Below are 15824 nucleotides of genomic sequence, written 5' to 3' on the forward strand. Positions count from 1 at the left end.
GGACTGGAGCTAAAGACATAAAGCCAATTCATGTCAGTATCAAGGTAGTACTTGAACATGGAGCTGGATTGAACATTGCTAAGTCTGATGAAACAGATGTACTTCCCATCAAAATGTTGATGGGACTGTAGCTGGGATATTGTGTATAATTTTGGTGACTGAATGTTAGAAAGAATATACTGACCACAGAGGATGTGCAATGGGCATGTTCCAGATTAATCCCTCAGTTGGTGAGATTGCCTGTTGAGGAAAATCGGCCTGTATTCTCTAGAGTTTCAAAGAATGAGAGGTGGGTCACAGTCAAACTTAGAAAGTTCACAAAACGTATTAAGCTGGAAATTAGCAGAACGTTTCCCTCGCTGTCTATTTCACATTCAGGGAAATAATGGCAGGATCTGGGACAGGCCAGTTAAGGCTACAATTAGGAGGAAATTCATCACTTGGAGGGGCCTGAATAATACAGGGGCATGGAAACCTATTGGCAGAAAAAATTAGGGAGAATGTCCTGATATTCTCCAAGTGTGTCCAGCGGAACAGAATAATCAGCGAACAGGTAGGACTCATTAGTGACTTGCCAAGTTGCATCCAAATCACCTTAGTGGTAGGATACAGATGGTGGTGGTAGAAGGCTGTTTGTGTGATTGGAGGCTAGTGTCCAATGGTGTACAACGGGGATCAGTGCTGTGTCTCTAAATATTTGTGATTCCGAGGTGTTGGTGTTGGACTGGGGTGGACAAAGCTAAAAATTGTATAACACCAGGTTATAGTGCAAAAGGTTTATTCGGTGGCACTAGCTTTCAAAATGCTTCATCAAAGCGCACAACCACCTGGTGAAGAAGCAGCGCTTCGAAAGCTCGTGCCTCCAAATAAACCTGTTGGACTACAACCTGTTGTTTTCTGATTTTAAATCTTATCATAAAGGATGCAACTGTGAATATGGACGAGAGGTTGGGGGTGTCATAAATAAGTTTGTGTTTGATACAAACACTGGCGGTAGTTGGCAGTGAGGAGGAAGGTCTTAAGTTACAGGAAGATACAGATGGAATGCTCAGATGGTCACATCAATGGCAGATGGAATGTAACTCTGATAAATATGAAGCCATGCACTTTGGAAAGGAGCCAGGCAGGGTAGGAATCAATGAATGGCAGCACACTAGGAAGTCAGAGTGTGCTTCTCCACACATACCTGAATGTGGCTGGACAGGGGAACAAACAATTTGAGAAAGCGTACGGGAGCGTAAACACAGACTACACACATCGAAGCGTAGTTTATAGGAGCTACGCGGAACTTTCGTTAGCCAAGACCGAATACTGTGAGTAATTCTGGGAGCTACATTACAGGAAGAATGTGATTGCACTGGAGGGAGTGCAGAGGAGATTAACCAGGATGGTCCCTTGGATGGAGCAGCTCGGGTTGTTTAGTCTGGAGCAGAAAAGGCTAAGGGGGACGTAAATCAGGAGAATACGATTACGTAGGACATGTACGGGTTGGATAGAAAGCAGCTGGACCTTTTAATCAAAGGGACACACTTTTAAAGTGAAGGGTTTGAGTCTTAGTGAGGATTTGAGGACAGTTTTTCACTCAAAGTGTGTTGGGGTCTCGGATGCACTTCGTGAGAGGAGAATTGTCATGGTAACCTCCAAACCGTTAGAAAATACATGGTTGTGCACTTGCAATGCCATAAGATTCACAGCGACGGGTTTTGTGTTGGAAAGTGGGGCTATTGTAGACCGTGCTGTATTTCTAAGTGTACAGAGACTGTGCTTCTGTGATTGTATGGCTGTGGAAGGTCAATCATTCAGTAGCCTAAGATAGGAATTGATGGGTTTCTGAAGAATATCTTATCAAAGTGTATAGGGGTGAAATTTTAATATCTTCTGAAAATACGTCAATGGCAAAATTAAGAGAAAAGGTGCAACTTTCTTACGGTCTGATACCAGATAATTGAGGACAGGGAAATAGCAGATCAATGGAGCAAATACTTAAGTTATGCCTTCACAGAAGAAAACAAAACAAAAAGAAAATTCTTCGCAATACGAGGGACCTTTAGTCTGGTGAGAAAAAAGGAATGGAATGAAATTAGCAACTAGAAAACTTTAGAGAAAATATTGGATTGAAATTAGTGGGCATAGACAAAGTCAACAGATATTTATGAAATAGGACTCATATTCGAGAAAGCGGTTTTTAGCAAAATTATGGCGAACCTATCAACTCAATACGATTGGAATCTCAGAAAGATTTTTGATAAAGCTCCAAGCCTACTATTCAAATTCGAAACCTATGGGACTGGGGCTAAAATATGGTCATGGTGTTAGAACGGAAGAGCTGGCAGGAAACAGAAAGTCGCAACAAAACCATGTGTTTTTGTATGGAATGCTTGGAGGATATAATAAGGTTCGAGATTTGGCATCCAGCTATTCCCAATACACATCATATCTTTGGTTGAGGGGCTCAATTACAATAGTCCCAAGTCTGCTGACAGCACTAAACCAGATTCTGGATTAGTGGTGCTGGAAGAGCACAGCAATTCAGGCAGCATCCGAGGACTGGCCAGTCCTCGGATGCTGCCTGAATTGCTGTGCTCTTCCAGCACCACTAATCCAGAAGGAAGATAAATGGCTTATTCACCTCATTCAGGGGGATTTAGAATACAGGAGTAAGGGTCAATTACTGCAACTGTACAGGGCCTTGGTGGGACCCCATCTCGAACATTGTGCAGTGTTGTGTGCAGTTTGGTGTCCTTACCGAATAAAGGGCAAACCTGACATTGAGGGAGTGCAGTGAAGGATGACCAGACTGATATCTGGGATGGCAGGTGAGTTGTGGGAGCAGCGTTTGGGGTGACTGGGCCTGTATCCCAAGTGCTTTAGGTAAATAAGTGGAGATCTCAGTGAGATATATAAAACTCTGACAGGGCGTGACAGATTGGAAGCAGGGATGATAGTTCACTTTATAGAAAACGGTTCACGAATCGCATTACATTCTAATCGTACTTAATAAACAAGCGTTATCAGACAACTCCCTATATATTGATAGGACGAAGGCATTATATTTCATAATGTTTAAACATATTTTGGGATATGAACATTGTGTGGGGAAAACTGCATTGAGGAAATGTTCGGCCATGAAATAGCATGGGGAAAGCTCAATGTGCTGAATGACGTCCTCCTCTCCTGATGTTTCTGTGCAGTCTGTGGGAAAGCTCTGTAAATATTGTCACACGCTCTCAGATGTTAGGGAAGATGTCTATGCATGGTCAATAGGCTGTGTTTTCCATTCCCTTTTCTGATAACTAGGTTGATGCCGGGTGTTCTGTCAGGTTTTATCCTTTAAGACCTCAGAGTAGTTTCATACATTTGAGTGTCTCACTTGGCAGATTCAGAGACCATGGCTGTGCGTCTGGAGTCACTTTTAGACCAGCCCAGGAAAGCACGGAAGATTTACTTCCTGAAAGTATATTGGTGTAGGAGATCGATGTTTACTATGAACATTGGGCACGAGATCACTGTTACTGAAACCAGATTTTAGGTCTCGCTATTTTATTAATTATTTTTAACTTCCACCAGCTGCCAGAGCATTGGCCTGGTCTGGATTCGTAATCCAATGATATGTCCACTACAACACCATCTCCACATGGGAACCTATCGAAAACCACACTGACTGATAATTTACGTGCTACTTGACAGCTGTATCAAAAAGTATTCCCACCAATTTGACTATCGTGACGGGACTGAGGCTGTGTTAATTGGTCAGATTGGTAATTATTCTCCTATTTAGGGATAGGACATAGTTCAGTAATTTTCCTCATTGCCAGGGAGATGTCAGAGTTGGAAATGGAATGAAACATCTTCCCCATGGGCCCGGCTTGTTGCGCAATACAAGTCTTCAGTCCTATTGCAGGAATGGTGTCAAGACCCACTGCCTTTCTCGTATCTGCTGCGTTCAGCTGTTTCCTCATGACCGGACAGCAAATCGAATTTCTTGACGACTGGCATCAGTGATTCTGTGGGAATCATGATGAGTGTGAGGGGTATCATCCCTTCAACACGTCTGGCAGAGGATAGTGCAGACACCACATCCTTGACTTTTTTCACTGACATATAGATCTGTTCAGATATTTAGGATGAGGATATTTGTGGAGTCCTCTCCTCCAGCAAAGTGTTTAATAGTCCATCGACATCTTTGTTTGGATTTGGCAGGACGACAGAGCATTGATCTGATCTGTTAGTCTTGGGAATATTTCCCCTCTCCATCAGACATTAGTTCTGCTGGTCGGAATTTAACCAGTTTACGTGTGGTAGCTTTAATGGGTTGTCAACAGGTTTATGTCCACGTTAATCCGACCCTGGCATGTTCACTGAACCATGGATAGGCTTGATCGTAATGGTAGACTGATGAATTATCGTCTGGAAAATGTTACAGATTGTTATTGAATACAATTCTGTTTCTGCTGCTGATGTGGTCTACAGCATCAAAAGATAACCCGGTTTGAGTTGCAATATCTACAATTCAATTCTGCTGACTGTCCCCCAGTTCACACCGAGACCCATTCACCCATCAGCCCTGTATTCTCTACCTAACCTGGGTTCTGATGCGGTAACACTTGCATTTTCATATTCTCATTCTGCTGAGGGCCTCTAATCTGGTGCCACGCCTATAATTTGTTACTTTAACTCAATTCATTTAAAGTAATGATCTAAATCGTTTCATTTCACAATGTCAACTTCAGTATTTGAAGTGAATGTGTTTCCCTCTGTTTTTCACCCTGACCATGATTAAGAGCTCTGTAGTGTCAGTGATGACAGACTTATGTAGTTTCAGAGTCAAGGAACTTGTGTTCCATGCGTTATTGCTCATTCCCAGTGTACGGCACGGCATGTTGGACAGGATGCTTGAGCAGCTTGACATACGTCTTTGGAAATTCTCCAAAAACAGAAATGGCTGCAGAAAGTGCTGAAGATGTTGCAGCATCTTCTGGAATGAATGCAGGGTTAAACATTCAGGTCCAGTGGCCCTCTACAAAGCTCCCAGTTTCTCAAGCAATTTTGGTAATTTTATTACAAGTGTTCATAGTTATATGTTTTGTGAAAATTTGTTCTGTGCGTATTCATTTCTGGAGAAACTCAGCAGGTATGTCAGCATCTGCAGAGAAAGAGAAACAGCGTCAGCATTCCAAGCCCAGTGTGACACTTCTTCCTGACTGAAAAGAATTGGAAACTTGGCTTTCTACTACCTTGCCAGAGGAGGATGGGTGGGGGATGGGTGACAGGGAAAAGAGAGCTTGGCAAAGATAAACCGGCTTTTAGCAGTGGTGAACGGGGAGATGATATAAAATGGGTTTAAATTAAGGTATGAATGGGGAAAGGGATTCTCTCTATTGAGTGCAAGATGAAGAAGACACCATCACACAAGGTCATAGAGAGGTCAGGAAGGAGAATGTTGACTATATGACATTATATTGATCTGGCCATAAATACGTTTTCACTGTCGAGATCATCGCCTCCTTTAGACAAAGGGATTCAGGTGTTCACTTCTTATTGGCACGATTAAGCGTTTCATGCTGCCTTAGTATTGTAATAGGATGAAAAAACAAATCACACTATGAAGTTTGGGCTGAGTATTGTTTACCTGTCATGTTTACTATAGTTTCAAATTTGTAATATTTATCTTTAAATGCTTGTTCTTGAAGTTAGTATTGGATGGAGTGTAGAAGGTTGAGGGATGACATTATAGAAGTTTCTAAAATCATGAAAAGTATAGATAGGGTGAATATCCAAGGTCTTTTCCACAGGATGGGGGAGTTCAGCCGTAGAAGGTTGAAGGTGAAAGCAGGAAATCTTTCAAGGGACGTAGGGGAACTGTTTTTATAAAGAGGGTGGTGTGGGTATGGAATGAGCTGCCAGAGGAAGAATGGTAGATGCCATTAGAGCTGCAATATTTAAAACTCATTTGGACAAACATATGAATGGGAAACATTTAGAGGCCTATGGACCAACTGAAAACAGATGGCACTAGTTTAGTTTGGAAAACCCGGCTAACATGGACATTTAGAAAAGCTTCACGCAGGTTCAGAGTAGGTTTGTGAAAGGGACATTATACTTTGCCCTGTAAAATCATGCAAAGTATTTCTGGAGATGCCTGAGAATGTAACAAGCGGACTTGATAAAGAGAATCTGATCGACACCGGGTTTTCCAGGGTTTTTCCATAAGGTTTTACAAAGTAAGTGTTTTTTCACAAGACAGAGAATGTATTAACATGCGATGATGATTGCTTAACATATAGAAATGGGAGAGTCAGGATTAATGGATCTTCATGATAAGGATATATCTGCTGGAGGACCACAGCTTTCAGTCCGATGGCATCAGGTATTTATACTCTATACTGATAATCTGAAGGAGGGAGCTGAGTGCAATATACATCCGAGATTGAGGATGACACTGAGGATCAAAAGGCAGGCTGTTATTTAATGGAGAGGACTTCCAGAAAAAGAACAGTACAAAGGAGTGTTCCTATGTACGAAAGATAAAGTCAGCATGCTGATGTATCAAGTAACTAGGTTGGTTCATTAGCCGGCTTCCAGGGATGAAAGGGCTGTGTTATTGAGAATCTCTAAAATGGTGAGGCGATTATTCACTGGGGTTGAAATGAATGAGGAGTGATCCTGTTGAAAAATACAAGGCACAGAAGGGACTTGAGAAGGGAGATGTTGAGAAGTTGTTACCATTCAGATTAGGTGAATTGGCCATGCTAAATTGCCCGTAATGTTAGGTAAAGGGGTAAATGTCGGGGAATGGGTCTGGGTGGGTTATGCTTCGGCGGGTCGGTGTGGACCTGTTAGGCCGAAGGGCCTGTTTCTACTCTGTAAGTAATCTAATCTAATCTATTCTAATTACTGAGTGGAGTCTCGACCTCGTGCACATAGATACCGAATATGGAACATCGATTTCTATCTGAGATGCAAACTGATATCTTCTCTCAGAAGGTAGTGAATGTCTGGAATTCCCTAACCAAGAGAGATGGGGAGGGATACAAGAAGTAGGCACGAAAGTGTAGTTAGAGCTAGAGTAGATCAGCCATGTTCGTATTAAATGACAGGGCAATCTTGAGGGGGCGAATAGTCTACTCTTGTTCCTATTTATTAATTTCACATGTTATGCTTTTGCAAAGTAACTGGTTATTTTCACGGAAGTTGTGTTGCATAATGCTACATTCGGGTGAGCAGAGGATTTGTTTGAGCTAACACTGGGTGGGGTATGGGGGCTGTATTCACAGGAAATCTTGGTCTGTAACACGACCCACATCTGGAGCAGACGTTGGGGAGAGGGGAAGCCTAGAAAGAGGGGTTGGGGGTGAGTGTCACTTCCTGACCCAGCCTGAATTTTCGAAGTACATTTCCAAAACTGCACCTAACCATCGGAGTGGCCTTGATCTGCCGCTGTGTCGCAGGTCCGAAGGGCTAAATGGAACATCAGCACATCGGGCTGAGGAGCACGAGTAGGCCCTTTGACACTACTCCACCAGTAAATAAAGTCGTGGCTCATTTCATTGTGGTCTCAGCTGCACTTTTCTCTTCATGCACCATTATCCCTGATTCACCTGTCTATGAAAAATCAGCCGAAGCCAGCCTCCATATAATATAAAAATGCAGCCATCCCAACTTCTGGGAAAGAGAATTCCCACTTGAATGAATTTCCACTTTGTGAATTTTTTCTCACTCCATGTGAATGAGGATGGAGGGTATCACTCTTTCCTTTTCTAGTCCCACTCTTCCACTGCTCACAACAAATTTTAAACGGAACCAGGTTGGTGACATAGCCGATGACAAAGGTCTCAGATTGGGTCAGGTTCAGTGATAAGAACAAGTCAAGCAGATTTATTTAGTCAGCCACAAGTTATTAACAGAACTAATGGAGGAGCATGTTGGATCTGTGGGTAGCACTGCTGCATCACATCACCAAGGAGCTGGGTTCAATTCCAACCTCGGGCGACCCTCTTTGTGGAGTTTGAACATTCTCCCCATACCTGTGTGGGTTTTCTCCCAGTGCTCCAGTTTCCTGCCACAGTCCAAATATGTGCCATTTAAAGTGGATTGCCCATAGTGCCCAGGGTGCATAGGTTAGGGGGGTTAATTATGGGAAACGCCCAGTTACATCGATAAGATTGGTGGGGAACGTCCATGTGGGATGCTGTTTGGTGGGTCAGAGTGGACGGAATGTCCTCCCTCCACACTGTAGAGATTCTATGACAATGACAAAAAAATTTGGACGATACAAACACCCAGTGGGTATAAACCTGATCCACTCTCCTCAAGGTCTCGTATGTATTTTTTTCTCTCATTCCAAGAGTAACCTGTTAAAGCCTTCATAATATAAACTTTTCACCCCAGCAACACGTGAAATGAAATATCTCTGAACTGCTTCCTTTGTAATTATATCCTTTCTCAGATAAGGAGACACACAAAAAAACTAATCTCACACTCAGATCATAATGTTTATAATTGTTCTTTCAATGTGCTGTGAGTATTTGGAACACTCTTCCCCACAGACCATTTGGGGCAGAGATATGGAATTTTTTTTTAGGCACAGACGGAAGGTTCATAAATAACAACAGAGTAAAGGATTATTGAGGAATGGGCAGCAATGTGCAGTGTGGAGGGAAATATAGACAGTGATATCAAATAACACGGCTTCAGAACCTCCAGGAATATAATGCAAAATGAAATGATAATATCGATAAAATGTTCAGGGCGAATACAATTTGGCATCGATCCAGAAGGTCTGAATTGCTGGGCTTTGCATCAGTGCACGGGGAAAGTGAATCTCTAACCCACCCCAACCCAGCCATTTACTTACATTTGTCTTGAAAACGCTTCGTCCCCTGTCTAGGTGACATCCTCAGTGCTTGGGAGCCTCCTTTGAAGTGTTTCTGTGTTGTTTCCTCCGGCATTTATAGTGGCCGGTCTCTGCCACTTCTGGTTGTCATTTTCAGCTGTTCGCTGTCGAGGCTGGTATATTGGGACGAGGTCGATGTGTTTGTTGAGAGCTTTTGTGGATGAGTGCTATGCCTCTAGGAATTCCCTGGCTGCTCTCTTTGGCTTGCCCTATAATGGTAGTGTTGTCCCAATCGAATTGTCCCAAAGCGGCAGGGACAGGCCACTATAAATGCCGGAGGAAACATCACAGAAGCGCTTCACAGGAGGCACCCAAGCACTGATGATTTCACCTAGACAGGGGACGAAACTTTTGCAAGACACATTTCCAGCTCGGCGAACAGAACCACAACAACGAGCACCCGAGCTACAGATCTTCTCACAAACTTTGAATTTACTTAAAATTCAACACTAACAGAGCAAAGAATCTTTACTAATCCCGTTTTGTCAAAGGGAAATGATAAAACCACGAGAAAGGATCGAGTAAGTCCCAACACCGGTGCACCCATCAGAATCATAGAGCCTGCCTGAGGCTGTAGCTGCAACCCCCTCTGCTCGCTCCATGGACCTAGTTACTCACCAGGCCTTGGTCACTGAGTTCATCAAGTTACTTGAAATGATTGAAGAACTGTTCAGCCGTGACTAGAGCCACTCTCAGCCGTGCTCCAAAAACATGAGCAGCAACTTGACAGCCTTGGGAACAGAACTGACGATGCCAAGGGCCGAACTGCAATGGCAGAGACCGTGATCGATTCGTCTCGGGAGAGGATCCTCACCCCCGAAAAACAGGTCTGAACCTTAACTGAACAAATGAGGAGCTCGGGATCAGGGGTAGGATGAAGAATATTCACATCGTCCATTTGCTGGTGGCCAGAAGGTGGTCAGTGGGTGAGATTTTTCAAGAACTGGCTGCAGTGATTCCTTCACATCGAAACTGAGGAAGGACGAGTGAAGAGTGAGGCAGTTCATGGGGTTTCGGCGAGGAAGTCAGGCTCAGACCAACGCCTTCATCCTGTCCTTGTGCGATTACATAGTTATGGGGAAAAACAAAGTCTGATAGAAGCTTTCAGAACCCAGGGGAAAGATCCGATGGGTTTAATTCACGAGAGCTCCAGGATTATGTTCTTTCAGGACTTTTCAGAGGTGGTGATTCAGGAAAGAAAATCTTTTAATGATATCAAGAGAAGAGTAAGGGAACTCAGGATTCAGTATTCCATACGGTTCCCAGCGGTGCTCTGTATTTCTTTGAATGGATCCGTGAACCCATCTGACTCTCCAGAGAAAGCGAAAACTTTATGGACATTTTAAAGTAAGCTAGATAATCATGTTTCTCGCTTAAAGAAATGTTGTTGTATTTTTCTGCTACTAACCAGTGTTAAATTATAGCCGGGACTAGGTTGATTACTCATTTTTACCTTCTTCAGTAATATTACTACTTTTCTTTCTTCCTTTGCTTGTGTCTGAGGTGAAGCCCAAGCTGGAGGGAGTTACAAAGGTAGTTGTAATGACTAAGTGCCGACCGAAGGGCAGTTCAAGCCCGATCTTTGTTGTTAAGTGCCCTGGATTCCATATTGGTAGCGGGCAGAAGACAAAGTTTTGAGATATGTAAGCATCCCAGTGGACGGTGGGGGTAAATTCCCCAATCGAGTGTCATTGGTATTTTGGATATTATTTCGTCCTTTGGTTTTTTATGTGTTTAGCTTTGGAAAGTTTTGAGAGCCTGTTAGTTGAAGTAGTTTTTGTTTATAAAGTTTTTATGCTCAATGTGTCTTTTTTTTCATTAATGATCACTGATGTGTAATTCGATGTGTAACTCTAGAGTTGAAATGTTGCTACAGTGTGTTATGGATAATAATGTGCTTAAATGTTGTACCTGGAACATTAAGGATAGTCATCTGCCAGTGAAGAGGAAAAGTGTACTATCTAATCTTCAAAAAGAGAGGGTAGATGTTGTCCTATTGCAGGAGATGCATCTTGATGACAAGGAACATTTGACGTTACAGTAGGGCGGGCTTGATCGGGTTTATTTCTCGTCTTTTAATACGAGGAGTAGGGAAGAAGTCACACTAGTGAAGAAGAATTTTCCATTTAAATTGGATTGTATGAGACACTCACGGAAGGATCATCATCCCCAAAGTCTTGAACTATTGGAAATAATACCGTATTTTGAATGTTTATTGCCACCCGGCGGACCCTCTTAAAATGCCAGTAGATGCATTTTCCAAAGTAAGTTATCTTGCATCGTGGCAGAGTATTGTAGAAGGAGATTTCAACTGTCTTATGAACCCTCGGTGGATAGTCGGTTAAAGTTAAAGCATGAATGCCAATGCGTCAGGGCGTTGGAAATGTGATAGGTGGAAAGAGGTCAAGGTGAGGGTGATAGGTCGGAGTAGGATGGAGGCGGAGAGGTCAAGAAGAAGACTGAAGGTCAGGAAGGGGGTGCCGGGCTGGAGGGATGCGGCTGAGACAAGGTGGGGGGAGCGGGGATGAAGAAACTGGTGAAGTCCAAGTTCATCCCCTGTGGTTGGAGGGTTCCCAGTCGGAAGATAAGACGCTCCTCCTCCGACCGTCGCGTTGTTGTGGTTTGGCGGTGGATGAGTCCAATGACCTGCATATCCTCGGTGGAGTGGGAGGGGGAGTTGAAATGCTGTGCTACAGGGTGGTTGGGTTGGTTCGTCCGGGTGGCCCAGAGGTGCTCTCTGAATCGGTCCGCAGGTAGGCGGCCTGTCTCCCCAATATAGAGGAGGCCACACCGGCTGCAGCGGATGCAGTAGATGATGTGGGTGCAGGTGCAAGTGAATCTGTGGTGGATAAAACGCAATCCCATTCTCCCAATTCCTTCGTCTCCGCCGCATCTGCTCCCAGGAGGACCAGTTCAAAATACGTACAACGTTGGAGGGGCGGGGCTCAAGGGCGGATGAGCGGGAAGTGGAGGAGATGCGGTGGATACTCCCTTGTCAGATCCACACCCCCCACCGACCCCACCACCACTCCCGGCACCTTCCCTTGCAACCGCAGGAGGTGCAACATTTGCGCCCACACCTCCCCCCTCACTTCTCTCCAAGGCCCCAAGGGAAACTTCCATATCCGCCACAGATTCACCTGCACCTCCACCCACATCATCTACTGCATCCGCTGCAGCCGGTGTGGCCTCCTCTATATTGGGGAGACAGGCCGCCTACTTGCGGAGCGATTCAGAGAGCACCTCTGGGCCACCCGGACGAACCAACCCAACCACCCTGTAGCACAGCATTTCATCTCCCCCTCCCACTCCACCGAGGATATGTAGGTCATTGGACTCATCCACCGCCAAACCACAACAATGCGACGGTCGGAGGAGGAGCGTCTTATCTTCCGACTGGGAGCCCTCCAACCGCAGGGGATGAACTTGGACTTCACCAGTTTCTTCATCCCCCCTCCCCCACCTTGTCTCAGCCGAATCCCTCCAGCCCGGCACCTTCTTCCTGACGTGTAGTCTTCTTCTTGACCTCTCCGCCTCTATCCTACTCCGACTTATCACCCTCACCTTGACCTCTTTCCACCTATCACATTTCCAAAGCACCTCCTCCAAGTCCCTCCTCCCTACCTTTTATCTTCTCCTGCTGAACACTCTCTGCTCATTCCTGAAGAAGGGCCTGTGCCCGAAACGTCGAATCTCCTGTTCCCTGGATGCTGCCTGACCTGCTGTGCTGTTCCAGCAATAAAGTTTCAACAATTATATACATAAAATGCGTATCAGTTAATGCTCTTGAAGAACGAAAGCTATCATTTTGTAATGCTAGGCTGTACTATTTATTCATTATTTATTGTTTAGTTTTGATTTTTTTTTCTGTCCCTTTAATGTTTTTAACTTGTTTTTTATGTACTTGCACGAGTGCAATTCTGTTCAGTTAATTGAGTTGTGTTATTATTGATATATTACATTATTAAAAATCGCTTTTCAATAAAATTAATTATTAAAATTAAAATGCTAACATTGAAAGAATAGAGTCGCAAAGAACTCTCATTAGAGAGACCACTTATGCTGGTTTACACTGAGGGTCACCAGATCTCGGGTGATGAGGTAAGGTTGAGGTTGAGAGAGCGTCCCTTCCTGGTAACCTCTGTCAGTGTGAGAAACTGAACCTGCGCTGTTGGCCTCCCTCTGCATCACAAACCTGCCGTTTAACTAACTGAGTGGGAGACAGTGCAACTGTCACAGACAGAAACTTTCACAGCCAAAGGGCAAGACAAACTTTCATAACATTGAAAATGGTAAATTCATATTACGGTCAAGATAACGGCTGAGGGTAAAATCGTTCTCTGTTCGAAATTGTATGTTATAACAAGACATGTTTAGAAGCTGCCTTTGATTTAATATCATTAAGTTGAGTCAAGTAAAATAACCAGAATTACTTAGTCTGATTGGAATCTATAACCATGAAATAAGTGTAGCTTTTTTGTTTGGTCTGTGTAAAGCATGCTGACCGTCGTGTGAAAGTATAAAACAGATGGAATATATTGTTAGGAGAGTGCTTTCCATGGGAAATACCCTCGAAAAGGCACTTGAAGACTACTGGAGTAAAAGAGCCGGAGTGCTGTCTGGTCAATCATGATGGGTGGAAGAATTGGGCAGGTATTGAATGAGAGGGACACCATTGGGTGGGTTGGGTAGCTAATGAGATGAGTTCAATAAGATAGCACCAGGAAACTACCTCAGCTTCGTACAGAAAATCCTTATGTCACACTCAACGAAAATTAAACTGAGAAAAAAAACTGTTTTATACAGCTCAATGTGTCGAAAACTCTGCAGTCCTCCCTCCCAGTTACAAAGTTGCAGGACAAATATTCTTTCAAAACTCTCCATCGCCTGAACTCATACTAATATATGATTCCCTCATAATTCTTCATAATACTGACCCGTGTTGCATGATACTGTCGAAATGTCTTTATTTCAGCATTCTGGAAACAGTGAACATATCTTTCCATGACATTTTTTCTCGGTCTCCCCCTCCCTGTCTCTATCACAAAACACACGTATATACAGTCATACCGTTCTACAGACGGAAACGGGCCCTTCTGCCCAGCTGTTCCATGCCAAACAAAATGTCCATCCACTCTCATCCAATTTCTCTGCCCTTGCTCTGTATCCCTCTAATCCTTTCCTATCGGTGTATTTTTCCAAATGTCTTTTCAATGTTGTTATTGTACCCAGCTCAGCCACTTCCACTGGCAGCTCAGTCCATATGTGTACCATACTCGATGTAAAAAAGTTGCCCCTACGGGTTAATTTTTACTTTATTCCTCTCGAGGCGTTAAAGGATGTCCTCTAGTGCTCGATTCCCCAACCTTGCGAAACAAAAGAAGTATTCACCCCTATGCACGTCTTTCATAATTTGATAAGATCTACACTTCTTGTTGTGGTTCTGTTCGCCGAGCTGGGAATCTATATTGCAGACGTTTCATCCCCTGTCTAGGTGACATCCTCAGTGTTTGGGGGCCTCCTGTGAAGCGCTTCTGTGATGTTTCCTCCTACATTTATAGTGGTTTGTATCTGCCGCTTCCAGTTGTCAGTTCCAGCTATCCGCTGAAACGTTTGCAACACCAATTCCCAGCTTGGTGAACAGAACCACAACGAACACCCGAGCTACAAATCTTCTCACAAATTATCTGCACTTCTGTAAGAGCCCCCTTCAGTTTCCGAGGCTGTAATGAAATAAGTTCTAACCTGTCCATAATCTCCCTATACCTTAAACCCTTTAGCCTAGGAAACATCTCTGAAATTTCTTCTACACACTTTCTAATTCAATAATATCCTTTCTATGGCAAGGAGAACAAAACTGAAGCCAATAGTCCAACTGCAGCCTTACCAAGATCCTGTATAATTGCAACATAACGTCCCAACTTCTATACTCAATGCCCTGATGAAGGCCTGTGTGGCAACATCCTCCTTCACTGTCCTGTGTATCTGTGACTCAAAGTTCAGATAACTGTGCACCTGATCGCTAATGTCCTTTGTTTCACTACACTCCGTAAGGCCCTCTCATTCATCATTAAACTCCTAGCTGGATTTGACTTTCCAACATGCAAGACGTCACCCTTACCTATGTTAAACTCCACATGCTATTTCTCAGCCCACTTCCGATGCCGATCAAGGTACTGCTGCAATTTCTGGTAATGTTCCTCATTGGATCCTTCCTATTTTAGTGTCATCCTACTTACTAACCTTTCGTTGTGCACACTCGTCCAAATCATTGATATAGATAACAAGCAGCAATGGGACCAGAAACTACCCCTGAGGCACTCCTCCAGTCACAGGCCTCCAGCCTGACAAGCATACCTACACCATAGCCATTTATTTCAAACACCAAGGCAACTGTGTCGCCAATTTGTCAGATTACCTTGGAATCCATGCAATCTAACCTTCTCGAGCGGTCTACCATGTGGAAACCTGTCAAAGAATTTACTGAAATTCATATAGACTATGTCTACCACCCTGCCTCCATCAACCTTCCTGGTCTCTTCCTCAAAACCTCGAACAAAATTTCTAAGGCACAATCTGCCATGCAGAAAGCTATGCTGACTGCTCCAAGTCAAACACTGTCTTTCCAAATGCATGCACATCTTATCTCTCAGAACCTTCTCAAGTGGTTTACTGAAAACAGATGTGAAGCTTACTCGTCCATATTTCCCAGGCTTTTCTTTGCAGCACTTCTTGAATAAGGGCACAACTTCTGCTACTGCCCAGTCTTCCGGGACTTTGGCCCCTGAACTATCTTCTCTCACCTCTTGCAGTGCAATTGGATATATCTGGTCAGGACCAATAGATTTATCTGACTTTATGCACTCTAATATATCCAACAGCACCTCTACTGTGATATGAACGGTACCAAGATATGACAACTAACACCTCC

This window comes from Chiloscyllium plagiosum, chromosome 8 (assembly GCF_004010195.1).
Source record: "Chiloscyllium plagiosum isolate BGI_BamShark_2017 chromosome 8, ASM401019v2, whole genome shotgun sequence".
NCBI lineage: Eukaryota > Metazoa > Chordata > Chondrichthyes > Orectolobiformes > Hemiscylliidae > Chiloscyllium > Chiloscyllium plagiosum.